The sequence below is a fragment of the Macaca nemestrina genome, chromosome 12 (genome assembly GCF_043159975.1).
Source record: "Macaca nemestrina isolate mMacNem1 chromosome 12, mMacNem.hap1, whole genome shotgun sequence".
Lineage (NCBI taxonomy): Eukaryota > Metazoa > Chordata > Mammalia > Primates > Cercopithecidae > Macaca > Macaca nemestrina.
This window is the reverse complement of record NC_092136.1, coordinates 36,092,974-36,112,603: the sequence shown is the minus strand read 5'-3', so window position 1 is coordinate 36,112,603 and position 19,630 is coordinate 36,092,974. Positions and strand designations below refer to the sequence as shown.

At 38.8% G+C, this 19,630-nt stretch overlaps 1 long non-coding RNA gene across 7 annotated transcripts in view; it reads right to left on the bottom strand.

Moving 5' to 3' along the window:
- Positions 1-19,630, bottom strand: part of LOC105471471 (uncharacterized) — a 487,352-nt gene that overhangs the window by 227,610 nt on the left and 240,112 nt on the right. Inside the window, exon 5 of one of the 7 annotated variants that reach the window (XR_011610731.1) lies at positions 536-790. The exons of the other annotated variants lie outside the window; for them this stretch is intronic. This is a non-coding gene — a long non-coding RNA (uncharacterized lncRNA). Of the gene's footprint in view, positions 1-535; positions 791-19,630 lie in introns of those variants that run through there. 7 annotated transcript variants of the gene reach the window in all.

The window sequence follows — 19,630 nt, the reverse complement described above, 5'->3', positions numbered from 1 at the left end:
AAACAGATTGTGAATGAATTCTATGACTTGATGCAAGACAGCCTGTTTCCCAAGCTGTCTTTTTATTTTATTTTATTATACTTTAAATTCTAGGGTACATGTACACAATGTGCAGCTTTGTTACATATGTATACATGTGCCGTGTTGGTGTGCTGCACCCATAAACTCGTCATTTACATTAGGTATATCTCCTAATGCTATCCCTCCCCTCTCCCCTCACCCAATAACAATCTGGCAATAGCTAGGCAGCCTACTTGAACGTGGCAGGACTGGTCAGGCTTGATTTCTCAGGCCTTTCCTAGAGTCGTCTTTGAGCTGCTACTTCAAAAGATAAGGGCATCATGAACATGGAAGTATGGTCTGACTTCACTGTGCCATATAGTATCAAGCATCCTTTCCTCCCCTCCAACCCAGGTACCATAAAGCCTATTGAATACCCATTTTCTCTGATATACTCACCTTGTTCTGAGACCAACTGAGCTCTATGCGAATTTATACAAATGCTGAAAGCAAAACATCTAAAATGAAGGTTTTAATGAGTTTGAGCTGCTATAAATGAACACCATAGGCTAGGTGGCTTAAAAATAAGAGAAATTTATTTTTTAAAGTTCTGAAGGCTGGGAGGTCCAAGACCAAGAGGCTGGCAGATTTGGTGTCTGGTGAGGATTCATTTCCTGGCTTATAGACAGCTGTCTTCTTGCTATCAGCTCACGTGGCAGAAGGAGAAAAGGAACGTTCTGAGGTCTTTTTAGAGCACTAATCCCATCCATGAGGGCTCTATCCTCATGACCTATGATGCAACAATGAATTAAAAGAGAAAAGTCTCAATTCACTGTGGATTTGCTGTTCTTATACCCCAAACTCACTTTAATTTATTCTGCCTAAATGAACTCAGTAGATCAACCATGATGTGTTGTTACACATCACAGCATTCAAGAGACAATATACTTCCTGAGTAAAATATTACATAGTATACTACATCTCAAGTGAGCCACAAAAGGCAAGCAAATTCAGTAGATTCAGTTTTACTAACTATCAAACACATACAATGGATTATCTCTGAATTCAAGATTGTTCGCAATTCCCCAAGAGGTCAGAAGCATGAGGACTGAGAATGATGTCTAGATATTGCTTAGAATCACTACAAACTAGGAAGTGACCAAAAAATTGAAAATTAAATGACTTTTCTGGAACTGGAATGTAAACTCCATGTTTGACTTAATTAATACAGAGGCATTCAGAAGTAGTTAGCATTATTCTCATTTTGTAGATGAAAATACTGAAGATCAAAAAGTAAAGTGGCTTTCCTTAAATTACATATTTAGTAAGTGGTAGATTTGAGGTTTAAAATCTGGTCCTATGACTCCAGACTACAGAAAAAAGATAGAGTATACAGAGGTATAAGCAGTTCTAGATTAACAGGCTGCAGTGAGGGGCAGGGAGAAGAAATAAGATGCAAGAAAACAGAGAAAATGAATTCAAATTTCTGTCCATCTCCAAACCATATAAACCCCAAAGAGCCTCTTTCTCCTCCTTGTATTGTCCACATTGTTTGCTTGAACCCAATCTTCCTTCCAGATTTGGCTGTAAAACATGTTGTAGGCTTAAAAAAAAAAAAAAAAAAGTCTTAAGAGAGTAACTAAATCACAGATATTCTGGGTGATTTCTGAACTTTTAAATTTAAATAAGAATTTCCTTATTTAAATCAGACACATTCTCTAGAAACTGTCTCCATTTTTTGAGCAATATGAGGAGGATATTAGTGTTGGCAGGGTTAGTTTGATGGTAAACTGAATAGGCAGGCACTCAACTTCAAAATGATTTAAAGGGATACACGGCTTCAAAATGTTTGTGACTGGAGTGTACCAGGATTTACAATCAGAAAGACAAGGTTTGAAACCTTGACATGACTAGATGAGTAAAACTGAACAATTCACTTTACCTCTTTGGACATAGAAATAAATGTCTAAGATAGATGCTTACCCAAAGGCACACTGTAAGATCATGAAAGAACTGGGCTTGGAGCCCAGATCCACTGATACCTAGCCAATCATGTTAACTATGAAATAACCCACAGTAGACCCCAAGTAATTGATTGTTGCTTTCTAATTTGCCTACCTGCAGCCTGGACCCTGGACCCTTTGCCAGGCTGGATAATCACAGAACTATTATTTGTCAAACGGTAAACCCCAAGGGCCCTGAAACAACTCCTTGCAGTTCCTAGGCCCCACCACCATTCCCTCACCAGGCTGCAGCCTAGATAGAAAATGAATGCAACCTAAAAGGAAAAGGAGAGCTTTTTAAAAATTAGTCCCCCAGGTGTCAAACTTTATGGTGTTTGGAAGTTATCTCATATCTTCATGCCCATTGTTTTATGTCATCTTACAAATTTGTCGTGATCATTATTATTCTCAATTTAAAATTTGGGAAACGGAGGCATAGAGAGGTGAAATGACTTTTCCAATATTGCACTGCTAAAGAGTGGCTAAAACAGGGCTTAAGGTCCACGCCTTTTCTCTGTCCCAAGCTTCCCTCCATGAAATATTGAGAAATGGGTTCATTTGATGAGAGAGGTGTTTATGGACCTACACGATATGTAGCCACTCTGAGCAAGTCCTTAGCTCTCAGAAAAAGGATGAAGGGAGAAGGTCATTTTCAGAGTGGTCTACACTGTTCTCATATTTCTCTCTGTCCTCTACCATGATGGGGGGGGTCAAGCAGCTTCCTTCTCTTTCACTTGGGAGATCCAATACAAGAGGCACAACCACAAGACCAGCATCTCTGCTACCCTGGAATCACATGCCCCACACGGCGGGAGGAGACCCCTGGGCTCCCCCTTCACAGTCTGAGTCCCACTTATTTCTTACCCAGGCATCTCTATAAAGATTGAGCTGAAGGAATGCTGGTGTGGCTTTCCATTCCTTGCCCTTTATAATGCAATGTAATTGGTTCTAGTTCAGCTACCTGACAAGTGAAAATCTTCTACAGAATTTCATTAAGAAGAAAAAGCAAGCCAATCCGGCAGAGGGCAAGGGTAGCAGAAATCCTGTGTAGGTGTGTGACAAATGGGTTTATATGATTTCCTGCAAAATAAATACATTCATAAATAAGCAAACAAACAAATAACACCAGGCTGCCTCCGTGCATACGCAATGCTCCGCTAGGTGGCAGCACACTCAGCACCTGGCTTCCTGCCTGCTCCGTTGGAGAGTGGAGCATGCACACTCCATAGGGAGGGGAAAAGGGCAGGACAGAAAGCAGAGTGGAGCTAATATTTATTGAAGGTCTCCTCTATGCCAGGTCCTAATATAGACATTTTGAAATATATCAGTTGATTTAATTTCCACAACAACATATTGGGGTAGATGTCTCTGTTTTAAAGTTATTCACAATAACATTGAATTTTGAGGATTTACTCTATGCCAACCGTTGTACTAGGTACTCATTACTTCCTCTGACTCCCTTAATACCCCTAAAAGTGATTATTATTTTATCCCTCTCTTACAGATAAGGAAACTGAGGTTTAGAGAGGGTAAGTGGCTTCAAAACCATACAAATATTAAGCCAGGACACTGAAATCTGAATTCTGGAAGTATGACATCAGCATCTGTAAACAACTGGGAATGACATTCCCTGAGTATATGAAAGATTAAGTATCTTCAAATATAAAAAGTGAGACTAGTAACTAATGCCAATGTTCCTAATAATAATTTTTCTTAGTATAAAATGAATATATATGGAGAAATTTTACATATAAGATACTGAGCAAAAGATTATAATTATCATCTATACTGACACAATCCAGAGATAACTACTATTATTTTTTCCCATTCTACTTTTGCCTGTGTGCATGTGCATGTGTTTATAATTGTTCCTGATATGGTTTGGCTCTGTGTCCCCACCCAAATTTCATGTGGAATTGTAATCCCCACATGTTGAAGGTGGGGCTGGTGGGAGGTGATTGGATTGTGGGGGTGGATTTTCCCCTGGCTGTTCTCATGGTAGTGAGTTCTCATGGGAGCTGATGGTTTAAAAGCATGTTCTCACTCATAGGTGGGAACTGAACAATGAGATCACTTGGACTCAGGAAGGGGAACATCACACACCGGGGCCTATCATGGGGAGGGGGGAGGGATTGCATTGGGAGTTATACCTGATGTAAATGACGAGTTGATGGGTGCAGCACACCAACATGGCACAAGTATACATATGTAACAAACCTGCACGTTATGCACATGTACCCTACAACTTAAAGTATAATAATAATAAATAAATTAAAAAAATAAATAAATAAAATAAAACACAACTAACAATAATTGATGATTAAGGATGAAAAAGTTCCTGTAGTGATAAAATGGCAAAATGTTTTAACATATAAAAATTAATATTACCAATAAAAAAAAAAAGTGTATCTCTTCCCCCTTCACTCTCTCTCTCTCTTCTGCCACCATGAGAGGAAGGTGCTTGCTTCCCCTTCACCTTCTGCCATGATTGTTAAGTTTCCTGAGGCTCCCAGTCATGCTTCCTGTTAAGCCTGTGGAACTGTGAGTTGATTAAACCTCTTTTCTTCAGAAATTATTTAGTCTCAGGTAGTTTGTTATAGCAGTGTGAAAACAGACTAATACAGTTCCAATCGTATTGAATATAAAGCTTTTGATAATTATATATATACTTGGGAATTTGGATTGTCCAATTTTTACTACTCTAACTTTTGTTGTAATACACAGCCTTGGCTATGAATCTGAGCACACATCTCTACTTCTTTCTGTAGACAAGTTTTCTATAAATGGAATTGCTGGATCCAAGAATCTGGGCACATTTAAGTTAATACCTACTTCCAAATTATTTTTTATAAAGATTTTATCAGGTTTTTTAAATTTACACAAGCCCTGTATAAGATTCTCAGTTTCAATTGCTCCTGCTGGTGCCTTGATCTTGGACTTCCTAGCCTCCAGAAATGTACGAAATTAATTAATCTTGCTTATATGCCATTCAATTTAGGGTATTTTGTTTTAGCAGCCTGAAGGAATAAGACACCTGTAATTAGAGTTGAAACTTCTACACTCTAATGAGGTAATCCTCATAATTATCAGCTTGTGTGTATAATTTAGCACCACAAAACTTTCTCACAGGATTTTACTCGGTAAGAGTGAAATCATTTTCATTCTTTAGTCTATGACATTGTACTTCCCTGTTTGTGTCCTGTTTCTGACTAGAATTTTCCTCTGTCACTAGAACATATTGCTCCATGAAAATCTTCACATTTTTACCAGAGTCCACTTTTCCTAGTCCTAGCTGACTATGTAGCTTGGCTGTCTTAATATAAACACAAACTTAAACTTTTAAAATTTCTCAAACAAACATACAGTTCATCCAAGTAGACAGAAAAGGCAGGATAGAGAGACATTATTCAAGGCGAAGTAATAGAGCAAAGAATGAGATAGATATGTGAATACCACTCCCAAGAATGACTAAAGTAGTGTTTCTCCCAGAATTCCAGGGTGTTTGACAGGTGTTGCTCAAAATGAAAGAAGAAACACAGAGAGAGTACTCTCTGCCCCCAATTTACTGTATAAATTTACAGAGTAAAAAGCTTGGAAAAGTCCTACAATATGAAGACCTATTTAATCCAGTCTTTCTCATATTTATTTAACTATTGGACGTTTAGTGGCAGAAGGTCTAGTGAAATGTAAGTGTGGGAAATTATGAGCTAGGAAAATGGGGTTCCCAGTAGTGACACTAGTAAGTTAGAGAAAAATGGGTCATGGCAGATCTTAGCTGTACTTAGCTGCCTGGAGTTGCTGGAGGGGCATTGTAGGTGTCTTGTTCAGCTTTGGGGACTGAAAAACAGTGTTTGATCAGTTCATCAAGTGGGACTAAGTGATTTTTCTTGAATAGATTATTTAATGCATTTACCCAATGGAAGAAACCATGCTTTGTACATAAAATAAAGTAACATTTCTTTAAACTTAAAAACAATTGGAGGGGGCAGGGAGGTGTAGCTCAAATTACACAAAGTTTCAGTTAGATAAGAGAAATAAGTTGAAGAGATTTATTGTACAACATAGTGACCATAGTTAACAACAATATACTGTATTCCCGAAAATTGCTCAAAGAGTAGATTTTGATTGTTCTCGCCAAAAAAAAGTATGTGAGGTAATGCATATGCTAATTAGCTCAATTTAGCCATTCCACAATTTATACATATTTCAAATATGTTTAACATAATAAGTATGCACAATTATTATTTGTCTATGAATTACTTAATTAAAAGATATTTTACAAGGGAGAAAACTAGCATTTTCTTTTGTAAATAGATAATATTTAGTGTGATATGAGCAAGGGTCTGAAGCCAGGTGATGGATTGAGAGGACTTTGGAGTTGATAGGACTTCTCCCCTAGGACAGGTGTGGTGCCTAATTCTCATAATGGTCTTGTGAGCAGAGAGAAAACAATTCAAAAAGGAGAAGGAAAGACCAAAATTCTGTAGTTGATTAACAGAGGAGGTGAAGTAGAGAAAGGAATCAAATGATGCTCATGTTTATTAATTAATTTATTTATCCAGACAGCAAATATCTGCAATGCTGGTAACTGTAAGTATTAATTAAACCTTCCATAGGCCAGGCATAGTGGTTCATGCCTGGAATCCCAGCACTTTGAGAGGCTGAGACCAGAGGATCACATGAGCCCAGGAGTTTGAGACCAGCCTGGTCAACATAGTGAGACCCTGTATCTACAAAAATTAAAATTAAAAAAAAACTAAAAAGATTTTTAAAAAACCCTCCACGGCCGGGCGCGGTGGCTCAAGCCTGTAATCCCAGCACTTTGGGAGGCCGAGACGGGCGGATCACGAGATCAGGAGATCAAGACCATCCTGGCTAACACGGTGAAACCCCATCTCTACTAAAAAATACAAAAAAACTAGCCGGGCGAGGTGGCGGGTGCCTGTAGTCCCAGCTACTCGGGAGGCTGAGGCGGGAGAATGGCATAAACCCGGGAGGCGTTTATTTCATCTTTTGCCAACTCATTTGTAGGTTTCTCAAAAACTACATAACCTTGGGAAGATCACTTCAATTCAATGAGTCTGAACAACCTCATCTTAATTGGATGCTTTTTTATGTACTTCTAGTTCTAAAACACCATCAATTTGTTAATTTCTAAATACAGAGTACTTTACAACTTAAAAAAGGAACTGCTACTTTAAGGACAAACATTTGCTAAATCCATCTAAATCCATTCAATGTCTTTTAAGATGAAAAGCAGATGGTGAATGTATCATAAGATACCATTACTTCTGAATTCATATAACTATATACCTTGCATTTCCATGTAATTTCCTGGGGATAGTCAATCCAAGAAAGCTTCCTATACCTTAGCCTGAAAAATGACACATCAACAGCATGCTGAGCCTTCCCATTACCGGGAATGCAGGGCCTATTAAACTGTGAGGATGCATATGCACACCTAATTATGTTTATGCCTCCTTATAAATCAGCAAAGTGAAAGCATATGCATGCTGAAAATTACCCATAATTAACTTTCCTAATTGCACCCAAATAAAGAGGGAAATAATTCACTTCAGAGTATGTTTTCATCCTTTGGGCAAAGCCTACACTCATCTTGTTTAGGTTTTGAAAAATCGTCTTCTTGTTCGTAAATGGAAATTAATTCTTTGTATGCCAAACCACAACATAGTTCTTCCCTGGGTGTTGAGCCAGAGAAAATGAAAAGATTCAAATATGAATGTCAGAGGACTAGAGCAGGGATCTAGGCAGCAAAAAAAAGCATGCAGAGGAAATTCTAGGTAAATGAAAACAATTCCTTCATTCTGATGAAGAGGGCAATGCAGATGGTGACAGGCCAACCGCAGATACAATAGGAGGCAACAACCAGGGACAGATCCTCAGGGAAAAGAAGCATTAAATTTAGATGTCGGACAGAAGATTCAATTTCATGACAGTAATTGAGATCAATTGGGGCACCGTCTGTTCTCCTTACCCACCATTTCCCTTGTAGTTTCTCTGAACAATTACTGTTCTATTACTGGCAGGATTAAGATAAGACAGGCAGGAGTTGTGCATGCCTAATTGGGCTTCCAGATATGGTTTATTGCTATCCTTAGGGACAGGAACCAGAAAGAAAAGGTGTGGAAGGAGAGGATAAAAAACAGGGCTTTTGATGTTCACAAAAAGAGAAATCATTCTGCTGCTAACTCCGAAGTGCAGAGTCCTGAATAAGAAGTCTGAGTATCTGCCTTCTGATCACTCTCACTGGGTGCTTTGCATCCGTTGTGTCATTTAGTCCTCATATCAGCACCGCTGTTGTCCTCATTCACTGTGCAGATGAAAATGAGGATAAAGAAATCAAATAAGATGACCCAATAGTAAGTTGATGGAGTGAAGTTTCAAACCTCAGGTTATTTCTTACCCCTAAGCCCTTCTTTTAGGCTACACTGCCATGCAATTCAAGAGAACCCAAATTCCCACACTAGATCATTTGCATTTTGGCAAAGATGCAGATGGACTTTTATTTTCTTTTTACTACACTAACAATTTTAAAATATAGAACAAATGAATTATTGGCTTTAAAATGTGTATCATATGACTTTACTGGCTTCTGTTGACCTATGCTAGGACAATGTTTTTATTTGAGCCTACCTACTATCTTTGAAAGTCCTCAATTTTAGTTTTCCCAAATAATAATTTTAGCTTTCCCAAAGGAAAAGGATAGAAAATTTTCATCTAGCCTCTAAAAATAACACTCACTTTTGCAATATTTTGATGAGAACTAAATAACTCAAGGAAGTCATGTGTTTGGATGTTAAACTTCAGGAAAGCAGAATGGTGAATGAGACCAATTCTTCTTTTTTTAAATTATTATACTTTAAGTTCTAGGGTACATGTGCACAACATGCAGCTTTGTTACATATGTATACATGTGCCATGTTGGTGTGCTGCACCCATTAACTCGTCATTTACATTAGGTATATCTCCTAATGCTATCCCTCCCTGCTCCCCCAACCCCATGACAGGCCCCAGTGTGTGATGTTCCCCACCCTGTGTCCAAGTGTTCTCATTGTTCAATTCCCACCTATGAGTGAGAACATGTGGTGTTTGATTTGCTGTCCTTGTGACAGTTTGCTCAGAATGATGGTTTCCAGCTTCATCCATGTCCCTACACAGGACATGAACTCATCCTTTTTTGTGGCTGCATAGTATTCCATGGTGTGTAAGGGCCACATTTTCTTAATCCAGTCTATCATTGATGGATATTTGGATTGGTTCCAAGTCTTTGCTATTGTGAATACTGCCACAATAAACATATATGTACATGTGACTTTACAGCAGCATGATTTATCCTTTGGTTATAAACCCAGTAATGGGATTGCTGGCTCAAATAGCATTTCTAGTTCTGGATCCTTCAGGAATTGCCACACTGTCTTCCACAATGGTTGAACTAGTTTACAGTCCCACCAATAGTGTAAAAGTGTTCCTATTTCTCCACATCCTCTCCAGCACCTGTTGTTTCCTGACTTTTTAATGATCGCCATTCTAACTGGTGTGAGATGGTATCTCATTGTGGTTTTGATTTGCATTTCTCTGATAGCCAGTGATGATGTTATTTTTTCATGTGTCTGTTGGCTGCATAAATGTCTTCCTTCAGAAGTGTCTGTTCATATCCTTTGCCCACTTTTTGATGAGGTTGTTTTATTTTTTTCTTGTAAATTCGAGTTCTTTGTAGGTTCTGGATATTAGCCCTTTGTCAGATGGGTAGATTGTAAAAATTCTCTCCCATTCTGTAGATTGCCTGTTCGTGCTGATGGTAGTTTCTTTTGCTGTGCAGAAGCTCTTTAGTTTAATTAGATCCCATTTGTCTATTTTATCTTTTGTTGCCATTGCTTTTGGTGTTTTAGTCATGAAGTCCTTGCCCATGCCTATGTCCTGAATGGTAGTGCCTAGGTTTTCTTCTAGGATTTTTATGGTTTCAGGTCTTATGTTTAAGTCTCTAAGCCATCTTGAATTAAATTTTTTATAAGGTGTAAAGAAGAGATTCAGTTTCAGCTTTCTACATGTGACTAGCGAGTTTTCCCAGCACCATTTATTACATAGGGAATCCTTTCCCCATTTCTTGTTTTTGTCAGGTTTGTCAAAGATCAGATGGTTGTCGATGTGTGGTATTATTTCTGAGGACTCTGTTCTGTTCCCTTGGTTTGCATCTCTGTTTTGGTACCAGTACCATGCTGTTTCGATAACTGTAGCCTTGAGGTATACTTTGAAGTCAGGTAGTGTGATGCCTCCAGCTTTATTCTTTTGGCTTAGAATTGTCTTGGCAATGTGGGCTCTCTTTTGGTTCCACATAAACTTTAAAGCAGTTTTTTCCAATTCTGTGAAGAATGTCATTGGTAGCTTGATGGGGATGGCACTGAATCTATAAATTACCTTGGGCAGTATGGCCATTTTCACGATATTGATTCTTCCTATCCATGAGCATGGAATGTTCTTCCATTTGTTTGTGTCCTCTTTTATTTTGTTGAGCAGTGGTTTGTAGTTCTCCTTGAAGACGTCCTTCACATCCCTTGTAAGTTAGATTCCTAGGTATTTTATTCTCTTTGAAGCAATTGTGAATGGGAGTTCACTCAGGATTTGGCTCTCTGTTTGTCTGTTATTGGTGTATAGGAATGCTTGTGATTTTTGCACATTGATTTTGTATCCTGAGATTTTGCTAAAGTTGCTTATCAGCTTAAGGAGATTTTGGGCTGAGATGATGGGGTTTTCTAAATATACAATCATGTCGTCTGCAAACAGGGACAATTTGACTTCCCCTTTTCCTAATTAAATACGCTTTATTTCTTTCTCCTGCCTGATCACCCTGGCCAGAACTTCCAACACTATGTTGAATAGTAGTGAGAGAGGGCATCCCTGTCTTGTGCCAGTTTTCAGTGGGAATGCTTCCAGTTTTTGCCCATTCAGTATGATACTGGCTGTGGGTTTGTCATACATAGCTCTCATTATTTTGAGATATGTCTCATCAATACCTAGTTTATTGAGAGTTTTTAGCATGAAGGGCTGTTGAATTTTGTCAAAGGCCTTTCTTGCATCTATTGAGATAATCATGTGGTTTTTGTCTTTGGTTCTGTTTATATGCTGGATTACATTTATTGATTTGCATATGTTGAACCAGCCTTGCATCCCAGGGATGAAGCCCACATGACCATGGTGGATAAGCTTTTTGATGTGCTGCTGGATTCAGTTTGCCAGTATTTTACTGAGGATCTTTGCACTGATGTTCATCAGGGATATAGGTCTAAAATTCTTTTGTTGTTGTTGTATCAGGATGATGCTGGCCTCATAAAATGAGTTAGAGAGGATTCCCTTTTTTTTCTGTTGATTGGAATAGTTTCAGAAGGAATGGTACGAACTCCTCTTTGTACCTCTGGTAGAATTCAGCTGTGAAACCGTCTGGTCCTGGACCTTTTTGGTTGGTAGACTATTATTGCCTTAATTTCAATTTCAAAGCCTGTTATTGGTCTAGTCAGGGATTCAACTTCTTCCTGGTTTAGTCTTGGGAGGGTGTTTATGTCCAGGAATATATCCATTTCTTCTAGATTTTCGAGTTTATTTGCATAGAAGTGTTTATAATATTCTCTGATGGTAGTTTGTATTTCTGTGGGATCAGTGGTGATATCCCAATGAGATCAGTTCTTAACGGATGACAGTGTCAGTCCTTATGGTGTCTTATCTTCAACATCCCAGGTGGTATGCCATGGTACCCAAAGTGGGGTTGTGCATTGATTTTGTCTTTAGGCCTCAGAACCTACCTCTTGGCTTCCGGAAATTTTATAAACTACCTAATACTCTTTAATAAATCTTTTTTCTACTTTTGCTGGCCAGAGGGGATGCTATTGTTTGCAACTAAACATTGTAATTTTGACACTATCTTAAATATGAACTCTTCCCTGGCATCCATCAACTTCCCTCGGCAGGTGGGTGGGGGGGGGGGGGACTTTGGTAACATCACCTAATACTTGTCCATAGCAGTATTCTAATCAGTGTGACTCATACCAGGCCTTTCCTGTACTCAGAAAGCAATCCTATTCAATTAGACACCTCACTAGGCTTACTATGCTGGAAATCATAGAGCGACTGGTTTCAAGGATCATTTATTTTATATATTAGTACCTAGACTAAGCCCTTACCTATGAGTAAATATAAGGATCTGCTCATCATCCAGCCACCAATAAAGTTTGCACAAAAAGGAAGCACAGGGCAAGCTCACATCAAAATCAGTCAATTCCCAAACAAATCTCTTCTGCATTCCTGCTTGTTTCCTACATTTGAACACTGGAAATGGCTAAGTGCTAGGAAACCTAAGGTTCACGTTTATCTTACTACCTTCATACCTCTGATTTTCACATTTTTATTACAGAATTCTATGACCCACTCCCATCACTTAAGTTAAAAACCTGTTATTTTTTTATTATATCTATACCATTAGTTCTGAATTCAATTCAGTTAATTGTATCTACTTCATATTTTTTCAAATTCTTCCTATGTCCATCTACTCATTACTTATATCAACAGTCCCCTACTGGCTTTCCTTGCTTCCAGTTTCCTTGCTGTTTTTTGTTCTCCATAAGTATTAGGAGGGAGATTTTTCCAGAGCACAAATATGATCATGCCTGCCCATGGCTTAAACTTTTTTAATCACCTACAGAATAAAATCCCAACTTGCCAGCATATAGGACATACATGATGTGGCAAAACCTGCCCCTCCATCCTCATTTGCAGCGTTCTCCCACCCACAATATAAAAATCAACCCTTGATAAACTGCAGAAACACACACAGTTATCCAGTTTTCCCTCTTAGCAACACATCCTGTATAGAGTGGCTCAAAAACCTCAGCTCTAAGGACCCTTCAATGTCTGTGGACCAATTTGAGTTTTTCCTCTGTGCTCCCATACTCCCAAAATGTCTTCTTCATTCGTTCCACCCTCCATTATGTGGTCATGATTATCTGTTTGGGGTTCTGTCTCTTCACCTAGTCTCTACTTCCTCTTATCACTGCCTACAAAAGGGGTCAGATTTGATGCCTGTCTTGTTGGTCAGTGACTGATGCTTAACAGCTTGTGTAAATTGGATTCTCTCAGCTAATTTCCATGAATTATTGTTGCCGTTAGCATAGACATTCTTAGGGCTCTTGAATTCCTCAGAGAACCTCATGTTACTCTTCAATGAATACACCTGTGTCTAGTAGTGGATGAGACACATAATTATTTTAATGATGATAATTAATAATAATGATTATTATTAGCTACTATTTGCAGAATGTTAGTATATGGCACCAAGTCATTTAATCCCATCACAACACTATGCCAGAAGTAATATCATTGTCACCCTGTAGATGAGGAAAACGAAGTAGAGAATAATTTAAAACATTGCCAAGTGTCATGAAACCTAGAGAAGGCAAAGCCTGCAAATGAACTACACTCTGTCTGATTCTAAGTTTTATGTGTGTAATCATTTAACTTTGTGGAGCAGAAGTGGCTCACTTATTTAATTGGACTGAACTGCATTTGCTTTGCTTCTTTAACAGCTTTATTCACATAATTCACGTGTAGTACAATTTACTCATTTAAAGTATACAACTCAGTAATATTTTCAGATATATGCAATCATCTCCACAGCCCATTTTAGAAATTTTCATTATCTCATAAAGAAATCTGTTGTGGGAAGTCAGGGACCCCGACCAGCTGAAGCCATGGCAGAAGAACATAAATTGTGAAGATTTCACAGACATTTATTAGTTCCCCAAATTAATACTTTTATACTTTCTTACACCTGTCTTTACTGCAATCTCTGAACATAAATTGTGAAGATTTCATAGACATTGATCACTTCCCCAATCAATACTCTTGTGGTTTCCTATACCTGTCTTTAATCTCTTAATCCCATCATCTTCGTAAACTGAGGATGTATGTCGCCTCTGGACCTTGTGATGATTGCATTAACTGCACAAATCACAAACTGTTTGTAGAGCATGTGTGTTTGAACACTATCAAATCTGGGCACCTTAAGAACAGGATAACAGTGATTTTCAGGGAACAAGGGAGATAACAAGGGCATCTGGCTGCCTGTGGGCTGGGCAGGACGAGCCATATTTCTCTTATTACCAAAAACGGGTAAGAGAAATATTGCTGAATTCTTTCCCCAGTAAGGAATATTTAATAATTAACAGCCCTGGGAAAAGAATGCATTCCTAGGGCGGAGCCTCTAAAATGGCCACCCTAGGAGTGTCTGTCTTATGCAGATGTAGATAGGGATGAAACATGCCCTAGTCTCCTGCAGTGCCCCCAGGCTTGCTAGGATTAGGAAATTCCAGCCTGGCAAATTCTAGTCAGACTGATTCTCTGCTCTTGAACCCTGACAATGTGTGCACAGCAGGACATGGAAGTTCATTAGTGATTCTAGTTTTGCCCTGACCTTCTGCCTTGTGATCTTTTGTTGCCCTTAAAGCATGTGATCTCTGTGACCCACACCCTATTCGTACACTCCTTCCCCTTTTTAAAATCGCTAATAAAAACTTGCTGGTTTTACGGCTCAGGGGACATCATGGAACCTGCTGACATGTGATGTGTCCACCAGACACCCAGCTTTGAAATTTCTCTCTTTTGTACTCTTTCCCTTTATTTCTCAGACCGGCTGACACTTAGGGAAATAGAAAAGAACACTTGTTGAATTATCGGGGGTCAGTTCCCCCGATAGAAATCCTGTACCTTTTAGCCATCACTTCCCATCCCTCTACCCAACACTCTCAGCCCTAAGCAACCACAGCTTACCCTGTCTCACTAGAGATTTTCACATTATTGATGTTTTGAATGAATACAATCATATAATATGTGTCCTTCTGTGTCCAGTTACTTTCAAGTAGAATAATGTTTCAAGATTCATTCCCTATTAGCATGTATAAGTACTTCATTCCTTGGTGGTTGCTTTGCTTCTTTTGGCTGGTTTTCTAGTCTGTTCTTATCTGAGAACAGTAACTTCCTTATACCAGGGCAAGAAGGGCTTCTTTCCTGGACTTTGTCCTTGAAAGGCACTTCTCTGTCCCTTCTCCACCAGTGCCCAGTGCCCTTTCCTGTGGGGTAAGTCCTCAGGTCCAGGTACCTGGGGCCCAAGAATATCCTGATCAAGTAGCCCAGGGCCTGTGCATCTTCTCAGAGACAATTCTCAAAGTGAACCCCACCCGCCATTGGTGAGGCCACCATTTGTTGTGAAGTATGAATGGGACTTTGACATGAGGGCTGGGGTGTCCATATATATGCAGACAGGGTCCTTCACACAGTCCAGTGGAGCTGGGGGTGGGAAGAAAAGGTGAATTGCAGTTGAATAACACAGAGAAATTTGAGAATGCCTAGCTTAATACTAAACTTGCTAAACAAAGCTATATTTGTCAAAATAGGAGAAAAAAGAAAGTATTTAACAGTTTCTAGTTTATAACTAACTTATAATATTTAGACATATGTTATGTTGACCTGTTTTTGTACTTGTATAACTGACCTTGCAAAATTTTAGGAGTGGGCCTTTTTAAAGCACACATTAATAGATCAAGGAATAATTTCACATCACATCATTCATAATAGCAATTTTACAGTTTTCTCTCAATGTCACAGGTTTTTGAAACTGAGAGGTTAGTCTTTCATCTTCTTTGGAATCTTATTTGTGTCTACCATATGCAATGCCAATCTGTACACCATGATCCTACAGATATCTCACTAGGTGTACTTAGTGAAGAAATCAACTTGATGGGGTTCCATGCCTCTGTCACATTCAGTGTCCATATTAGATTCCTAAATCACATTGAGCCTCATTGCTTAAGTCTGAGAAAATGTTTACCCTTCACATAGTCATTGTTTTGGGTGTAACTCCTGTTGGCCTTCAGGAACAGCACAACCATGATGCAATTCAAGGAAAGCAATCTCCCAAATAACTAGCATACATAAGCCACAAAGAGACAAGTTATATTTTTCCTGTTTAATTTAGGACATAGTTAACAATAATTTTCTAAAACAGTTCCACGAGAGAAAGTAGAAATTGTTGTTTGTATTATGTATCATAATATTACCAGTGGGCATTGTTGAAAGCAGGGAACAAAGAATTATTTTCTCAGCTGATGAAATGACAACCAATTATTGTATCTTCTTGAAGTAGTATGTTATGCTCTCCAAAAATACCAGAAGTCATTCATTGTTCTTAACTGCTACTGCATGTTTTTAATATGCTGGCTAAGAAGTTGCCAGAGGTTGCAGTCAAGCTCAGGAGTGGTTCATGATCATTGTAGGGAAAGAGCTGCCTAAAATAAATGCGCCAACCCACACTTCATTGACCAGCCAGCATAGGTGTTCATGAAGAGCCCCCATGTGCCCAGCTTTATGCTGCATAGCCCACTCTCTTTGATAGACTAGCACCTTCTCCAGACATTGCTTAAAAGTGTCTTGTAACTTAAAAACTATGTTTCTGTTAACTTTCATTCTCTTTAGAGATGCTTCATCATCATCATCATCATCATTATTTTTCTTGCATGTTTTTAATATGCAGTGGGAGGTCTCTCATTCAGAAAGTTCAAGCAACTTGCCCAAGGTTACCATAACTCATGTCTTCAAATGCTCGGTCCTGTACTATATACCACACTGCTTTGTGGTAGAATTTAAATTATATTACGTCTGTATATTACCTTAAATGTATGTTCTGATCTACCACTCCACCTTCTTTTCAAGCTATTCAGTTACTTACTAATGCACAAAAAAATTGTTTGCTTGCACAAAGAAAATCATTATTCAAATAAATTCTAAAGTGGATTATTTAGTGAAGCAAGATTTGTTTGTAGTCTGTCAAATTCATATTTCATTTTATCTTCATCGTGAACATGAACAATTTTACATCAATATTACATTTATTTAATAAGGCTTACCTGTCATATATAATATAGATTTGTGTGTTTCAATTTATTTATCTTGAATAGGGCTTTGCAGTGTTTTACCACAGTTTAAAAAACATAGTCAAAAAATGGCTGTACAACCACAGCACTTTAATTCTTTGAACCAGAGAGGCCTTTTAAATTCTTGTAAAAGCTACACATTCTCCTCTCTGGAATAAACAGATACATATACCTGCAACATTTTGCATATGATTTTCTAGGGTCAGTGTAACCAAAGAAGCTGTAAGAGAACTCTGTTGGTGTCCAGGACCCCTGATTAAGAACTTTGCCTTCTCATGTGCCTGCCAACCTCTCTTCAATATTTTGATAAGATTACAAGGAAGGAGATGGTGGAAAAGAAAAGTTGATGTCCCAAAGAGCAATTATTTAGATCTAGGGAAAATAATAGGAGAGAGAAGAGGGAGTAGAGGCATGGATAGGTGAGAATTTAGAGATGAAATTGGCAGAAATTAACCAAGTAATTTTAAAGATGTCTTAAATTTGATATTCAAATCATCATCTGTGTCTCTTAGTCATGTAAGCTTCTTCTAACACTAACCCTTATATCTCCAGTAAAAGCCTCCTGTGTATGACTGCCTCATAGGAGATGAATTTGTGGGTGAAGAGCTCAAGTAGTACATGCCATCTTCAACATTTAAGTCAATGACAGGGCAGCTACAGAGAAATAGATGCAAGATGCAGAAGCCAGAAATCACAGCCAGACAGATAAGAAAAATAGTTTTTCAGAAACTAAAGACATCCTGGCATACTAGATTTCCCCTAGGATGTAGAACTGACTTTAGAGCCAATTTTATTCTTAAGTGGGTAAGTAACTTCAATTCTTATCTTATTTACTCTGACTTATGACTAATTCTCAAGAATTTGCAAAAGATAAGCACGATAATTATTTTATTTTATCTACTTGGAGAGCCTACAAGGTGGGCTTTCCCCCATCACCTTTACAAATGAGGAAACTGAGGCTCATAGTATAAAATAATCAAGATCACAGACTTGGCTCAGAGAGCTGTCAGGAGCTCTAACCTCTCCCCCTAACTAACCTTGTGCCCTTTCCTCTGGGATGCCCTGCCTATTTGAAAGCAAATGCTAAATGATGGCGTGCTAGTGCTTGGTCTTTGTTGCCACTTCTTCCCTGTTGTGCCTGTGTATACTCTTTCCTGCTGAGACCAGTTAGAGCCTCAGTGGGCTACTAAACACACTACTCTAGATGGTCACTATCATCAGTTAAGAATTGGCAGTCGAGGTGAAACCTATTTAGCATCAATGTCTGAAATGACTTTGGTCAGACTTCTCCCAGAAGTCCATTGAGGTTGGGTGAATAAATCAGAAGTAAGAAGACTTTAAATAAAAAATTTGGCTGTCAGTGTTTTTCAGTTCCAGTTTTGCCTGTCACACCTGTGTCCCAGTTTCAAATTTCCCACAAGACATTCCCATGTAAATACCCTTGTGGCCTGAATAGTCCCCAGGTAAGACAGAGAAGCATATTTGCAGAAGTCCAAGTTATACTGATCACTCACTGTTGTTATTTGTCTTATATTTCACATTACAAAACAGTTTTGAGTGTTCATATAAAGTTCCAAAAATTTTTCCTTGCAAGAGTTGCATTTTCTGATTTTCATGTTGATTAGGAGAATGTTTGTTGTGGGTTAGTACCAGGCTCCTGCACGTTTGAGTGAGTAGCCTGCTTCCTTTCAACATCGCAGCTAAAGAAAGTCCTTATCGGCCAGGCTCGGTGACTCTTGCCTGTAATTCTAGCACTTTGGGAGTCCAGGGGCAGAGGGCAGATCACTTGAGGTCAGGATTTCAAAACCAGCCTGGTCAACATGATGCAACCCATCTCTACTAAAATACAAAAGTATTAGTTGGGTATGGTGGCGGGCAGCTGTAATCCCAGCTACCTGGGAGGCTGAGGCAGGAGAATTGCTTCAACCCAGGAGGCGGAGGTTACAGGAAGCTGAGAACGCGCCACTGCACTCCAGCCTGGGCAACAGAGCTGACTGAGACTCCCTCTCAACAACAAAAAAGAAGGAAAGGAAGGTCCTTATCAGAGAAGCCTCCCCTACTTCCCCTTTCTAAAGCTCATTAGCGCTGTCCCCAGCCCATTATCCTCCATCACAACTCCTAGTTCTTTTCCCTCTTTCACAGTTATCATGAGTGGTAATTAATTAATTACTGTTTAGTGAAAATCACTTCTGCTTTACTAGGTCCTCCAAAAGACAGGTATCACATCTGTTTTGGGTACTACAGTATCTCCTGGCAGAAGGAATAACACATACTAGGTGCTTCAGTAATGTTTGTGAAATAAAAGAAAGTCTATAAAATGTGCTCATGAATAAATGAATAGCAGTGCCATGTCTGCTGAAGACTAAGTCCAATTAACTATATACTTCTCTTACATCTGTATACACAATCTTCTGAAATGTTCCTCATTCCTACCATTATTCACCAATTGTAGCAACAATGTTCCTCTCTCCCTGAGTTTTTACCTTGGACTGCTACCTGGGACTGACTTCTTCCACTCTGCATTTTCTAGTCCTCATAGAAACTGATTTTATGTCCCCAAGTGTGCCACACTGCTTGGGATTTTCTCGCTGTCATTCGTTTACCTAATCCTACTGTGCTCTGCCTAAAATAAAG